At 47.4% G+C, this 14,821-nt stretch overlaps 1 protein-coding gene across 14 annotated transcripts in view; it reads right to left on the bottom strand.

Annotated features, from left to right (window-relative positions):
• The window catches only part of ADARB1 (adenosine deaminase RNA specific B1), a 156,952-nt gene extending 142,503 nt beyond the window's left edge, over positions 1 to 14,449 (bottom strand). For 5 of the 14 annotated variants that reach the window (XM_063803354.1, XM_063803356.1, XM_063803358.1 and 2 more), the window contains exon 1: positions 14,239 to 14,441. The gene's annotated coding sequence lies outside the window, so the exon portion shown is untranslated. 14 annotated transcript variants of the gene reach the window in all.
• Between the last annotated feature and the right edge of the window lie 372 nt (positions 14,450 to 14,821).

The raw sequence follows: 14,821 nt of genomic DNA, 5'->3' as shown, positions 1-14,821 counted from the left end.
TTAGACCAATCCTCGGTGTTTCCAGTGTTCATGACCTGGACACTTCTGAGGAACACTGATGAGGTATTTTGCAGGACTTCCCTCTACTGGAGCGTCTGACATTTCTCCATGACTAGACTGTGATTGTGCATTTGTGGCAGGAGTCCCTGACAGAGCACATGCCATGTGGTGTGGGGCGGCATATGATGCAACTTGTCTCGTCAGGTGATGCTGATCTTGATTGCCCAGGTGACGTGGTGTCTGCTGGCTTCCTCCATTCTAAAGTTACTATTTTTCCCTTTTTAATAAATAAATAACTTGAGGAAGAGATACTTCGAGACTAGGCAAATATCCTGTTTCTCTCCAAACTCTGGCCCACTAATCAGCATCCTCCCGCAGAACTCACCTGAAGTAACTATTTCCATAGTGCTGCCTGAAGGCGATTTTCTATTTTCTCACTGCTCCTACACCAATTAATTGGAATGTTTCTGTCAGGAAGAGATGTCCCTTCTCCTTATTTTTTCAATTTCTTCTTATATCAATAGGTAGTGATACTGACTTTGTTTTATAGATTATACACCTATACTATCATTACTCATTTCCTTGCTCAAATTGACCCGCTTTGGCCATGGGGCCCCTCCAGGTTGCTTATGTGCCCTCTGACACACCCCATCCTTTCTGGCCACTTCCTTATTTCCAGCATCATCAGAGGTTCCAGACTCATCTTCTGCAAGGAGCCCTGCTTATTTTTATCAGCAACTGATATTTAGGTGTGCTCCCTGTTGCTGGAGGTCATTGCTTCTAGGTCTTCCCAACGGACAAGGCTAGGAGATGCATATGTAGGTGTATCACTAACCCATGCATGTAACGCATACACCTATGTTTACTCCTGCGCTGTACATGCATCTATTAAAGACCACAGAGTCACATTGACACCTATCCCAATCCAACAGCACGGCCTCCCTCTGCCATCTTCCTTTTGTTATTTGTAACTTCTTCCTGGGACAGTGAGAAACCTGGCTCTCATTATCCACTACGATTCTGCTTATTTGTTCAATCCCCACATACACATAAAGTCGTTTCACATTGCTCACCATTAACACTGAGAAAAAAATTTACTACTATTTTGTACAGTTCTCTTCAGCCTCACAGAATCCAGTCAACATATCATTTTCCCAAATAAGGTTAACACTTTCCTTTCCACCCCCTTTGCTGTGGCCCTGCCGCTTTGTACTACAGTGAGATGTGTGTTTTCTGCTTATATTTCATTTTGGGTCCCCCACATCCTGGCTGATATTAACCATCTATTTTACTTTGGAGTATATGAAGTATTGCTGTGGTTTCAAGAGCTGGGCCGCACTAAAAGGTGTACTGAGAGCAGCACTGCACCCCACCTATGACCTGGCACCCACTCCACTTCCCCGCCCCCTCGCCCTCTGCACCCCACCTATGACCTGGCACCCACTCCACTTCCCCGCCCCCTCACCCTCTGCACCCCACCTATGACCTGGCACCCACTCCACTTCCCCGCCCCCTCGCCCTCTGCACCCCACCTATGACCTGGCACCCACTCCTCCTCCGTCCCCTCGCCCTCTGCAGTCACCATCTCTTTTGTTTCTGGCTCTGCCCTCCTGTATCTCCTCTGCACAAGTGTGCAGGGAGCGTGTGTCTTCCTGCATCCCCTTCTTCTCACATCAAGGGCAGCATTTAGATGTTCTTTGGTACTTGCCTCATTCACATCCACGTGCCCTGGAAACCACCTCAAACCAATTCACAGAGTTCATCTTCAACAGTGGATGTGGTTGTGTGGCTGTACTAGAGTTTACTCAACCCTCTCCTGCATATGGATATTTAGGTTATTCCGAATGTATTTTCACATTGTTGGAGGTCTATCTTCTGGAAGGATTCCTAGAAGCAGAATTGCTGGGTCAAAGGGTAAGTGTTTCTGGGCTGTTGTAGGCTGAATGCGGTTTTAATATGCCCAACCGTACTTCACCGACTTCCTCTTCTGATAAGTGGGGGGAAAACATCAAACACCCGGTAAGAACTCATCTGCTGAGGACCTAATAGTGTGCACAACACAGGTGGTCAGCTTAAGAAATGCTAATAGCTTCTGCTCGACATTATAACCATATTTCATCCTATAATAGGCTCATACAATTCAAGAAGCACAATGCACATCACAGAGACAGACTTCAAGAGCAAGCCAAATAAATGGCCCTTGCTAGCATTATCAGTATCAAACAAAGGCTTCTGTCTTAAACTCCATTTCGAAGCTCCTACGAACTCCTAGGAATCTACCTATGAGAAATGAAAATACACATCCACACGCAGACATGCTTGCTAATGTTCAAAGTCACATGATTCATAATAGCCAGAATGCAGAAACAACCCAAGGTCCATCGCTGGAGCGGAATAAACGAACATGCTACGCCAATACGACTAAAAGGAGCAAACTACTGATATGTTCTACAACACATGGATGAACCTGAAAAACATGTTAAGTGAAAGCCTGATGCAAACGATGACACAGGACATGAGCTGCTTCCCATGAAATATCTGCAAGGCACATGTGGAAACAGCAGGCAGGCTGCCTGAGCGGTTGCCTGAGGCTGGGCTGGGTGCGCGAATCAACTGCAGACAAGCGCAGGGAACATTTGGGGTGACAGGAGTGTTCAAGAACTAGACGGTGGTGATGTCTGCACAACTCAGACATTCAGAAAATCACTGAATTGTCCTCCTAGAGAGGGTGCATTTCATGGCAGCTGTTTAAAACAAAACAAAACCGCCTCAAAATGCCTTTCCTATGGTTTATTTTCTCCCCGTATTTTCCCAGAGCATTCTAAAAAGGTGAACACTCAAAGCATTATTTGATCATAACTTGCAATTTGCGTTGTTTCCTTCAACAATCAATAAGCCCAGGAAATCATCTAGACAAATTCTCAGTGCAGTGTGAAAAGGCACACAGGGCAGGTCTTCTGTCCAACAGCACCGCCCTATCCCGGCTTCACACATAGCAAGCAGCGTCTGGTAAATCAAAGCCTGCCTTTTCCAGTCTACACCGTAGCTCAAAATCATTGTCCAGGAAAGGAAAAAACCTTCCTTTTCCTACAGCGAGGGCTTCCAGCAATAAACAGAACTAAAATCTATCAGGCACTTCTTGCCTGTGCCACACATAACACGTGCCTATGGCTGATTCGTGCATGGAGAATTCAAGGTGAGCTGCACGGGAGGCTCTATGTCAGTTCTGCGTGAGAGGCACATGATCAATGACGTCCTTTAGGTTCATGTGACACCAGCCTTTTCTGTGTCAACAGAATCAATTCCTCACAGTTTCATTAGAGGGATAAAATTAAAGAATTGAAAGCTTCACTATGTAACAAGATAAATATGTCACTCATTCACCTGCATGTGGGTGAAAACATCTACTACATGACACCAAAAAGTGCAGAGGGAAAAAATTCCAGAGTAGAAGTTAGAAGATGTCATTTTAACCCTGCTCTGCTCCTGGGTACATACATACATAGTATGTAAAGGACTCAAATTCAAAATGACCAAGACTAATAAATATGCATTTGATGTGACTACTTTCATTCATATCTAGAATGGAGTAGACGTAAAGAGTCCAATCATTGCTGTTTAACTGCAGCCACGGCGCTGAAGTTTCTGGAAACTGTAACCTCTGTTTAAATCGACTTCACACTATTTATGCTTAGGTCTAAACCGAGTGAAATGTGTAGATTAACACTAAGTAGTAAGTGTTTTCCACCATTCTTCATGTAGAGGTCAGAGGTCACGTCTGTAGCTCCCCAGCATCTTTTGAATCTCCTCTCTCTACCTGGGGATATCCCTAAGACAAAAGCCAGAATTCGATTTCCTATTCTCACAGCCAGGGTGCACTCGGCCAGTCAGACGAACCAACACGAAACCTCACCTCAAATGATAGAAATTTGAGGGAGCAGGTCCCTAGTGGAAACTATTCCTGAAAAGGGAAAACAATGAGACAAGAGAGGGCTTGGGGATGCAGCAGCTGGCAGAGGGCCCACCAGCGGCATCCGGCAGCCCAGGCTCACTGCACATGATCCCAGGGTAACCCAGTATTGTGTCTGACTCCAGAGCCTCACGAAGACTACGAGAAGCCACTTTACATTCTTGAAAAGATTCCTTTTTTCAATGAAATCAACTCACTCTAAGTGACTTAACACTGGGTGGGTTGGATACCTTGTGCCCAACTGTTACTAATCAAAGAAAAAGAAACAAAACTGGGCTTATGTGCACTGCCATAAGTAAACACACAGGAATAAAATGCAACTTTCCAACTTACTCTCCAGCCTGACTGATATATATGTTAAAGACCTCCACTTCTAACTTTGTAATTTTAGAAGTGAGGGTTAATGAAATATTAACTACTACTGAATTACCTCTGGTGGCTTATGATAAACTCTGGACTTACAGAAGTGAAAAACAACCCCTGCTCAATTTAATTCAAGACAACTAACACAGTCTAGTCCCCCTAAGACTGAGGAAACAGAGAAAGGGATCAATTCTAATCCCCTGGAGTTTCACGTTTTCTCTTGGACTCTGAATCCATCATTCCACCTCTCTCAATCCTGCCTCCTAAGCCCGCTTAACCCCTAAGGCCTAGGCCCTCCCTTCCTATACCTCACCTCTTTCCACAGTTACTGAGTCAAGAGAAGGGACAGGACTCTCTGCCAAGTGCCAGCCTCACGTGAGCCTCGGCAGCCATGGCAGGAAGTGACGTAGCACCACCTACCATTAGACAGGACTACACATAGGTTCTATGATGAGTATTTATTGGACAACTGAATGAATGATTATTTGACTCTGACTTACAATAGTCTTCCAGAAATGGAGAGAACCTCGGCAACAAGCAATTCAACTGCCCTCATTCTACATCCAAGGAGCCTGCAGCAGAACCATGAAGAGAATGCACCATCCTGTTCAGAAGCAGGGCTGGGATTACAATCCTGATCTCCCAAATTCTGGGACACTTTCCTGTTTGCTCCTTGGCCAAAAACAGCTTATAAGAGATGCTTTTTTGGCCAGGTGCAATGGCTCCGCCTGTAATCCCAGCATTTTGGGAGGCCGAGGCAATTGGATCCCTTGAGTCCAGGAGCTCGAGACCAGCCTGGGCAACACGGTAAAACCCTGTCTCTACAAAAAATACAAAAATTAGCCGGGTGTGGTGGCATCCACCTGTAGCCCCAGCTACCTGGGAGGCTGAGACTGAGGCGGGAGGATCGCTTGAACCCAGGAGGTTGTGGCTACAGTGAGCTATGATTGTACCACTGTACTCTAGCCTGAGCAACAAAGCAAGACGCTGTCGCAAAAAAACAAAAAAGATGTGTAATTCCTTTAAGCCTCCACAGTTGAATCAAATGTATTTTTTCACATTTTATTTGGCTGCCTTTTCCTGAATCCTCCCAGAATTATTTGAAATATTCTTGTTTCTGTCAAGATGTAGTTATAAGTATTATTTCAGAGAATGCATTTCAACTGTATCTTGTCCAAAAGGGGTTAAAATGATGCTGGCAGGACAGAGCTACTTTTTCAGGATGTGGCCTCCTTGTTTCCAACAGATAATTTACTATGTCACACTTTATGGTTTTATAACAATTTTGAATGTTTTATAAATGTTTCTATTCTACACAGAAAAGTGTGGAAATCTGGAGATAACACAGACATATGGGGCATAAATATATGACTGATTCACCAAGTACAATAGGATGGGGGGGCAGTGTAGGGAGGCAGCAAAAGCATACGTTTTCAGAAGCAGATAAACTTAATGCAGGTTCTACTACTTACTGCCTACAGAAAAAGTAAGTCAAAGTTATTCTCTCCTTCAGCAAAGGCTTACAAGTGTCTATCTGCCAGGCATTGCTCCGAGCCCTCAGGACAGATTCAGAGCAATAGCCCTGCCTTCCTGAGGCTTTCATTCTGGCCAGGCAGGCTGTGTGGGGAGGAAGGGAGTGGTGGGTACAGATGGCAGAAATAAACAGAACAGTGAGCAGGGCACGCAGCACACAATGGTGCATGAACACTGAAGTGAGGGCTAGCTATAGGTCCCAAGACAGCTGGAGCCAGGGCTCTGAGTGGCAGGAAGGGACAGCAGGAAAGAAGGCCGCAGGGGGACTCTGAGCAGGAGAATGATGTGATGTCTTCCATGTACAGGCTCAGATCCGACTGCTGGTCAAGAACAGACTGAAGGAGACCAGGAGTGGAAGAAGAGATCTGTTAGGAGGCTACTCAGGTAAGCCAGGCCAGTGTTATCAGTAAAAAGGGATGATGACAGTGACCCTTAATAGCAACATCCTAAGATCATCATGAGGATTAAACTAGATTAAACTCATTTTACCATGTCTGACACATGGTAAGAGCTTAATAAATGTTAAACATTATCCAGCTTTCCTAGGAAGTCACTGAGCCCCTTAGCATCAGTTTCCTGATCTGATAAATAGGGGTAATGGACCTCCTACAAGAATGTCATAAGAGGAATAACTGACTTAATTACAAGGACCCTGAAGAAGAGCCAGTTCTACCTAATAAAAGTTTAAATGCACGTGTCTGTGTTTTACAAACAATGCATTACAAATTTTGTAGGCCGTGGGAAGGTATAGACAGACGCTGGCTTACAACAGTCTGACTTATGATTTTTTTACTTTATGATGGTGTGAAAGTGATACATATTTAATAGAAAGTGTACTTTGAATTTTGAAGGTTAGGTGTATTAAATGCATTTTCAACTGACAATATATTCAAGTTATGAACCTCATCGTAAGTTGAGAGATATCTATACAAACAAATATTCTGCTAGTCACATATTAGGTGACAACTGCTTTGCAGACTCAAACAGAACCCAATACAAAATGAGGTCTCTAGTTGAAGACTCCTGACCTGAGATCCTCTGGAACGTGGCATCATCACATCATCACCATCCAAAGAGCTCCAAGAGCCCTTCTTGGTCCCTCCACTTCCCTTGTCTCCAAGACCTGATCTATTGCCCACAACCAAGAATTCACACCTGCTCTCTTTTCTCCAGTTCTGCCACCTCTGCCCCGCTAAATCATGGCAACAGTGCCAACCCAGGCCTCCATTCTTCCTGTTGCACTCTTGAGAGTCTGCAGGACCTGGCCCCTGTGTCTCTGCAGCCTCACCTCCTAGCCCCTGACTGGACAATGGTTCTGGTCCTATCCTGGCCACTCTAGGCAGGCTCTCTGGCAGGCTATCCTTCTAGCCAGAAGGCTGCTGTCCCCCCTCCTGACATGAGCTCATGCTTTCCCTCTGGGCCTCAGCGTACCACATCGCACTCAGAGAGGCCTTCCCAGAACATCATACCTCCACCAGGAGCCACCCTCTTGATGCCACCTACCTCAGCCGTGTCTCCTCGGTCATGCCGATAAAGACAGCACAGGTGCTCCTTGACTGACGGTGGAGTTCCGATCCTATGAACCCATCGCAAGTTGAAGACATCCTAACCTGAAAAAGCATTCAATACACCTACCCTACCAAACATCAAAGCTTAGCCTAGCCTACCTAAAAGGTGCTCAGAACACTCACATTAGCCTACAATTGAACAAAATCATCTAATACAAAGCCTATTTTATAATAAAGTACTTAATATCGCATGCAATTTATTGAATGCTATGCCGAAAGTGAAAAACAGAATGACTGTATGGGTACCACAGTCAAGTCAAAAATTGTTACTGGAACCATCATAAGCCGGGTCCGTGTGTAGTTGCGAGGCATGGTGTCTGCCTCTGTGATCTGTTTAGTTTCCCCACCAGAATGTCAGTTCAAAGAAGCACAGACCTCCTCCCTGTCCTTCTCCACCGCATCCTCCCACGATGACTCACACAGAGCAGGCACTCAGGAAAGCCTGCCCTGAGAGTAAAGAGCAAAGGGAAAATGTTTCCACAGCAGTGGGAACTACTCTCCACTGCACAGATGATGGAGAGAATGCAAGGAAGCTGGGGAAGGCTTCTTCACATTTCATCGCATTGGCTGAACTACTGAGAAGATGGGTGTTCTGAAACTCCAAACCTGAAAAAATCAAATAATCACAAAAACAAATCAAAACTCATGCAATTAAGATATTTTACCAAGTTAACAGGCAACTGTGTTTCACTGAATGCTGCTGACCCAGTGGAACATAAACATATACATGCAACAGGCCCAAAGCAACAATACCTGCTTTCCTCTGGGGGTAGGGTTGGTGAGGGAGTCATCTTAAATGCAAAACTGAAATTCCCAGCTAGGCAAATCAAGCACAAATCAGGCACCAAGTCTTCTAGTCCTCTGAGTACTGAATTTGGTGAATAAAGGTGCCAACCTCCAGGTAACAATACTTTTAGAGAAAAGTGAATTTTTTAAATAAATAAAAAATTCCATTTCCACATGTATATTTCCGTAAGTACGCCCCATGGCATGTTCAGCACAAGCTGGTAAGAAGCTGGATCCTGAGTCCCAGGGTGAGATTCCGAACTTTTTAGGACTGAGGACAAAACCATGATTTATTTCCTATCCTCCTTTCAAAAGGGCAGCATGTCTTGAGGAATATTTCTGAGTCCAGGCTCCCACGTGCAGAAGTCCCGCCTCCCTCCTGAAGTCCCGCCTCCCTTCTAGAGCTGAGCATCCCTGCTCTTCCTGCCTCCCTCTCACCTTCTCAAGGACTTGGCTCCAACATTATCCTCTTTCCTGGCATATTATAAATGTTTCCCTCTACTGGATCATTCCTATTAGCTCATAACATGCTATCATCGCTCTCATTTAAAAATACAACTAAAAACTTCCTGTACCCATGTCCCCTCCAGCCACCATCCCACGACTCTTCCCTTTTAACAGAACTCCTCTAGAGAGTCGTCTACACTGATGTTCCCACCTCTACTCTATTTGTTTCCTCTCCCCACCACTCCAAACCTATCAAGGTCACTCACAACCACCTCTTATCAAAGCCAATAGGAAACTCTCCAGCCCACGAAGAATAAGAAGAAAAGAACCCCTCGGTGTCCTGGTTTCCAGGCCACTAGACTCTCACTAGTTTCTTCCTTCTTCAAACAGAGTCCTTTTCAATGGCGTTGCTAGACCCTCCCTCCCAATGTGGACCCCTTGCCGAAAGCTCCCAGGCCATTCCTCATCTCCTGCTCCTCTGTATCCATACGGTATGCCTCATAGATCAGCAATATGCAAATGACTCCCAAATTTACATATTTGGCCCCAACCTCTTCTTGAACCTGACCTTGAATTTCCATCCATATTCACCTTTCTCTACTCAGATAACTAATCATAAAGATAATAAGCAAAGTAAGCCCCATTAAATACTGTTAGTCAGGTACTATTTTAGGTACTTTACATTAGCAACTCAACAACCCTGACAAGTTGCTTTTATTCTTCCTAATTTATAGATGAGAAAACTGAAGCACAGAAAGATTAGACTGCTTGCTCAAGATCATCTAGGAAGTAGCTGCACAATGACCCAACCCTCGTCCTCCAGATCTGGCCCTTGAGTGGAGCTGCTGAGCTGGGCTGCCTTCCAGTCACAAGCTCCACATGTTCAAATCCTAACACTGGCTCTTCCCAGACTTCCCTATCTCATACCTGGCACCAACGCCAAGTCAAAAGCTGAGTTGGAAGAATCAGATTCTAGATGTGAAGAAATTTCAGAATTACTTTATTTTACTTGTTTTTTCCTTTTTTATGAAAGTGCATGAATTATATGATTTTAAAAGTCAATGCTTAGTCTAAGCTCTTTCAATGAGTATAAATGAATGCTGGGTAACAAGAAAGCATTGTGTCACAATCTAGTTGGCTACATTTTCCCTTTGTTAGCAGCATAAAAAATGATGATGCAACTTAAAAATGATGGCATCTTACAAATGCTGAAATTCAGTAGGCTGAATCTGATCTCACCACTTCCGCCCTGGTCTGAGGTGCCGGTACAGTCACCCAGCTTTCACAAAAGTCTAACTGATCTCCTTGCTGATATTCCTCCTCCAGTCTGCAGTAGTGGAGGTGCAAAAAGCAAGCTGCAGTAAGGAGGTAAGGGTACATCCTGCCATTGCCACTTCCTGTGTGACCTTGGGTAAATCACTTAACCACTCTGTGCCTAGGTATTCCCCCCTGTAACATGGGAATAATGATAATAATGCCTACTTTTTGGACTGTCATAAGAATAAATGAATTAATATATGTAAAGCTCTTAAAACAGCCTGGCATATTGTAAGCCCAACAGCCAGAGTGGTACTTTTTAAAGATAAATCAGATCATGTCATTCTCAAGGAAGGAAGAAAGGCTCTCTTAAGGCTTCCCATCACACTTAAAATCTAAATTCCTTACCACAGCCTGTGTGCTCCAAGATGCAGCTCTCCTCCACTCCCATCTCACTTCCTACCACTCGCCCAGCCTCTCTGGCAGCAATGGCCTCCCTGAGGTGACCACCATACTACAAGGAGGCTCAGGGACTTTCACCCGAGAGTTCCCTGTGCCTGAGAGGCTGCTGCTGCGGTGACCTCAGCCCAGCTCACTCCATCCTCACCACCTATTTGACCTTCTCTCACCTACCCTGCCTCATTTGCCCTTTGAAGCAGTTAGGACACCAAATGCTTGTTTACTGCTCTCCTCCTTCCCAAGAAAATGAACCGCTTGAGGGCAGGAACTCTCCTCATCAGGCTCATCCTGAATCTCCAATACCTAGAACAGTACCTGGGCCAGGATGCATGGGTGAATGCCTGTTGGATGAACAAGCAAATGAAATGGAACCAGGTTCCAAAATCACCAAACTAGAAGCAAGTAGAGCTTCCATTTCACTGTACTTCCAATAAAAATACAAGGTATCTCAGAGTTACTTTCATCCCCCTTCCTGTTTCATCACAAAGACGTTAAACCTAAAACCAAAGTCACTTTTCTTTGTGTACACCTAGGACATCTTATAGGCATACAGGTGGAAAAGTGCAGCAAGCAGTACTAATCAAACTACCAAAAAAAAAAATGTGATAATTTGATATTAATGGCCCTAGCCCAACAGCTGTCAAGCTATGGATGAAGCAAAACTCTGCACATGGAAGGTGCGGTAAGCCCTGCCACGAAGACCTCTGTGGGCTACCGCGCTGTCCCTGTCCACACCCCAGATAAAAAGCTGTCACCTTGGAAAGAAAAGTCACTCAAGGAATAAGGAAGGAATCTTAATGATTTCGCTGGACAATTTTTAATTTTCCCATTTGCTTTTCCTACCTCACATATTATGAACATACAAAATAATATGGGGTTTTTTTTTAACACCACCATTTCCATCACACCAAATTACAGATTTAGAAATTCCTATTTTAGAAAGTTGACACAGAAAACCACTGAGTTTTCTTTTTTTTTTTTTTTTTAGACTGAGTCTCGCTCTGTTGCCCAGGCTGGAGTGCAATGGCACGGTCTCAGCTCATTGCAAGCTCCGCCTCCTGGGTTCACGCCATTTTCCTGCCTCAGCCTCCCAAGTAGCTGGGACTACAGGCGCCCATCACCATGCCCGGCTGATTTTTTATATATTTTTAGTAGAGACGGGTTTTCACCGTGTTAGCCAGGATGGTCTCGATCTCCTGACCTCGTGATCTACCCGCCTCGGCCTCCCAAAGTGCTGGGATTACAGGCGTGAGCCACCGCACCCGGCCACCATTGAGTTTTCTAATAAAATTGGACCTCTCTGAGCTTTTTGGTTTCAAACTAAGCTTGATAACTTTGCTAAACTTTTTTATAGGCTGGTAAATGTGTAACTTCATCTATTTCTTTCCAAAGTTAACTACCTCCTGTCTATTTGAATTATATTGTTTGATCACAGAGCTAATCACAGCATTCAAGGGAATAAAACCCAGTTCTTAAGTAAAACTTACAGCTAAGAAATTTTGATAATAACTAATTAGTAGGCTTTGCTTGTACCCACGTGTAAGAATATGCACTATAGCAAGGTTTGTCATATATTAAAACATATACAATACACACTTTGACTCCTGCTAGGACAATACACAATTGGGTGCAGCCTTTGAACCAAGTGCCCAGGGATGGAGTGGAATGAGGCTTTACCTTTCTGTAGGTACTGTGTGCTTGCTTATCTTTTTAAATCTATCAATACAAATGTACTGCTTTATGCCAGAAGCATTTTTGATCTCTACCTATCTTGTTAAGTACTGTATCTCCTAGGGCCTAAAACAGGGAAGGCCTAGCACATAACAGGCCACAGACAAGTATTTGTCAAATGGATTAAGTTTGTTTTATGCATTCACTGGACAAATAGAAGTTAAAAAAATTCTTATTCCAAAAATCTAAAAGAATTCAAATGTTTTACAATACATAAATTCACGAGGAAGTGAAATTAGCCTCTGAGCCAAGATGTTTTTTGTGGAAGATGTTATCACTTCATAGCTAATCCTTCCCCCTTGGCCTCCCAGTAACAACTGCATGAGCACATCACACCAGAGACACATGTGTCATCAATTTCTCAGAGCTGGATCGATTATTTTTAAGCCCCTGTCCCTGCAGGAGGGCCTCCTTTTTTCCTTTCCAACTACAGCTTCAAATTTGATGTAGATGTAGTGGGATATACCCAGTCTTAGGAACCCTCAGACATCTAACAGGGCTTCACTCACAGACAATGCATTCCTTTCAGAGTCTGTGTGAGTTCATCCTCTCCACCGCAGGCAAAATATAGGCACCCAGCTCAGCCTGTCTCATCAAATATTTATCGAGCCCCTGTTGTGGCTGTCCATGCATACTGGACCCTGTCCTCTGGAGGAACCGCGCAATGAGAGACAGTTAATTCTCTTATCCAAGAAGGAACTGTATCAGCCAAGCTTTTATCCTTTCTTCCTTCTCCCTTTCCCCTCTGGGAAACCCTCAGCAGGCAAAAAGGATACAGCAGTCTCAACCCCAAGGAAAAGATGGTCATCAAAAGACAATTAGCTTTTCTATCTCCTAGAAACAACTGCTCTTAAGACAACCTAGCGTTTTGGAAAATGCAGCTCTGGGTGGCACCTTTCGAAGCAATAAAACATACGGCAAAATTTAAGAGGAAACAAAGAGGATTAAATACATATTTGTATTCTCAATTTAAAAAACTACGGTTCTATCATCTTAATTATGGAGCTAAACGTTAAAGAAACAAGTTTGATACCACGCCACTTTTCGTTATACTTCGAGAACGGAATGCAATAATGGTTAGTAAGAAGGAAATAAAATGCCTGTATCAGAAGTAACAGCCCAAACCTGCTGACCAAAAATATTAACTGGGAACTAAACACCACGGTGCAGATCTCCGACATAGAAACCTGGACAGGAACACGTTTTAGGTTAGGTTTTCCAGCGTGTAAATCAGGACTCCAACACGTTTCAGCGTCCACAGCCCAATCTGACACCTTCCCTCGCACCCATCCACCACGCAATAATTCTCCTTCTCACGTGAACACGTCAAAAGTCACCTCAGGCCCCCAACTGCCCCAGATTGCTCCCGATCGCTGCAGACGCCCGGCACCCGCAGGAACTTCCCTGGCCCGGGCCGCCCGCGGCGCAGAGCATCCCGCGCGGACACTGCGCCCTCGGAAGGAGACGCAGGACCGTCCAGGGCGCAGACTCGTCCCCAACGCAGTCTCCACTCCCGTGGCACAGCGTCCCCTCCCAAGGCAGCCTCCCCTGCCCGGGCCCAGCCTATCCCGGGCGCAGCCTGCCGTCCCCCGGAGCAGCGTCCCATGCCGGGCGCAGCGTCTCCCCAGGGACATAGCCTCCCGTCCCCAGGCGCAGCCTTGTTGCCAACGCAGCCTCCCGTCCCCCGGCGCAACCTTGTACCCGGGGCAGCCTCCGGTCCCCGGGCGCAGCCTCGTCCCCAGCGCAGCCTCCGATCTCCAGGGCACACCGTCCCCTCCCCAAAACGCAGTCTCGGTCCCCAGGGCGCAGCCTCGTCCCGGCGCACCTGCCCTCCCCGCGGCGCGGCGCATCCCACGCGGACTCGGCGCCCTCGGGAGGGGACGCGGGGCCGCCCGGGCGCAGCCTCTCCGGGGGCCGAGCGCCGGAGCAGACGGGCGCCCCAGGAGGGTGGATGCGAGGCGGTGCCGCGGCACCCTCGCTTCTCCGCGGGCGCCCTCCGCTCCCGGGACGGCCCGCAGCCCCGGCCCCACCACCAGTCCCTGCCCGGCGCTTACATAAACGCCGCCACCGCGGGGTCCGGAGCCCGCGCCCGCCCGAGCCGCCGCGGCCCCGCGCCGCCCTCACCTCAGCCGCAGCCGCGCCGCGCCTGGTCCTCCGCACGCGCGCCCCACGCTTCGGCCGCAGTCTCGCGCCGGGCGGCGCTCTGCCTCGTTGGTTGTGCGCAGCGGCGCGGCGTGGCCGTGGCCTCGCGCGGCCCGGAGCCCCGGCCGCCAACCTGGCCGCTTGGCCGCCGCTGCCGCCGCCGCCGCCGCCACGGCCGCCTCAGCGCCTCAGCCCCGCCGCCGGCGGCTCCGCCCCCTCCCCGCCCCCGCCGGCCCGCCGGGCGCGCGCACGCCGAGGGGGCGGGGCCGGCGCAGCGACGCCGGACGTGCACGCGCTGGGGCGTCTGTGTCTGTGGTGGGCAGCCGGGGCTGTGGCGCCTCCCTCACGACCACCTGCGGCGGACGGGCGCGGGGCCGTTGGGGCTGGAGCGCGGCCGGAGCTGAGAGACCGCAGCTGGGCGGCTCCGGAGCGTGGGGCAAGAGCGCGGGACCGGCCTGGCGTCGCGGCGCCGCCCGCCCGAGCGCGGCTGAGGAGACCCTGCCCGCCTTCGTGTCTTCCTCTGGATGCGCGGCTGCTGCGTTTTGGGGACGGGGTCTCACTGTCG

Source organism: Pan troglodytes, chromosome 22 (genome assembly GCF_028858775.2).
Source record: "Pan troglodytes isolate AG18354 chromosome 22, NHGRI_mPanTro3-v2.0_pri, whole genome shotgun sequence".
In the NCBI taxonomy this organism is placed as follows: Eukaryota; Metazoa; Chordata; class Mammalia; order Primates; family Hominidae; genus Pan; species Pan troglodytes.
This window is presented reverse-complemented; position numbering and strand designations above follow the sequence as displayed.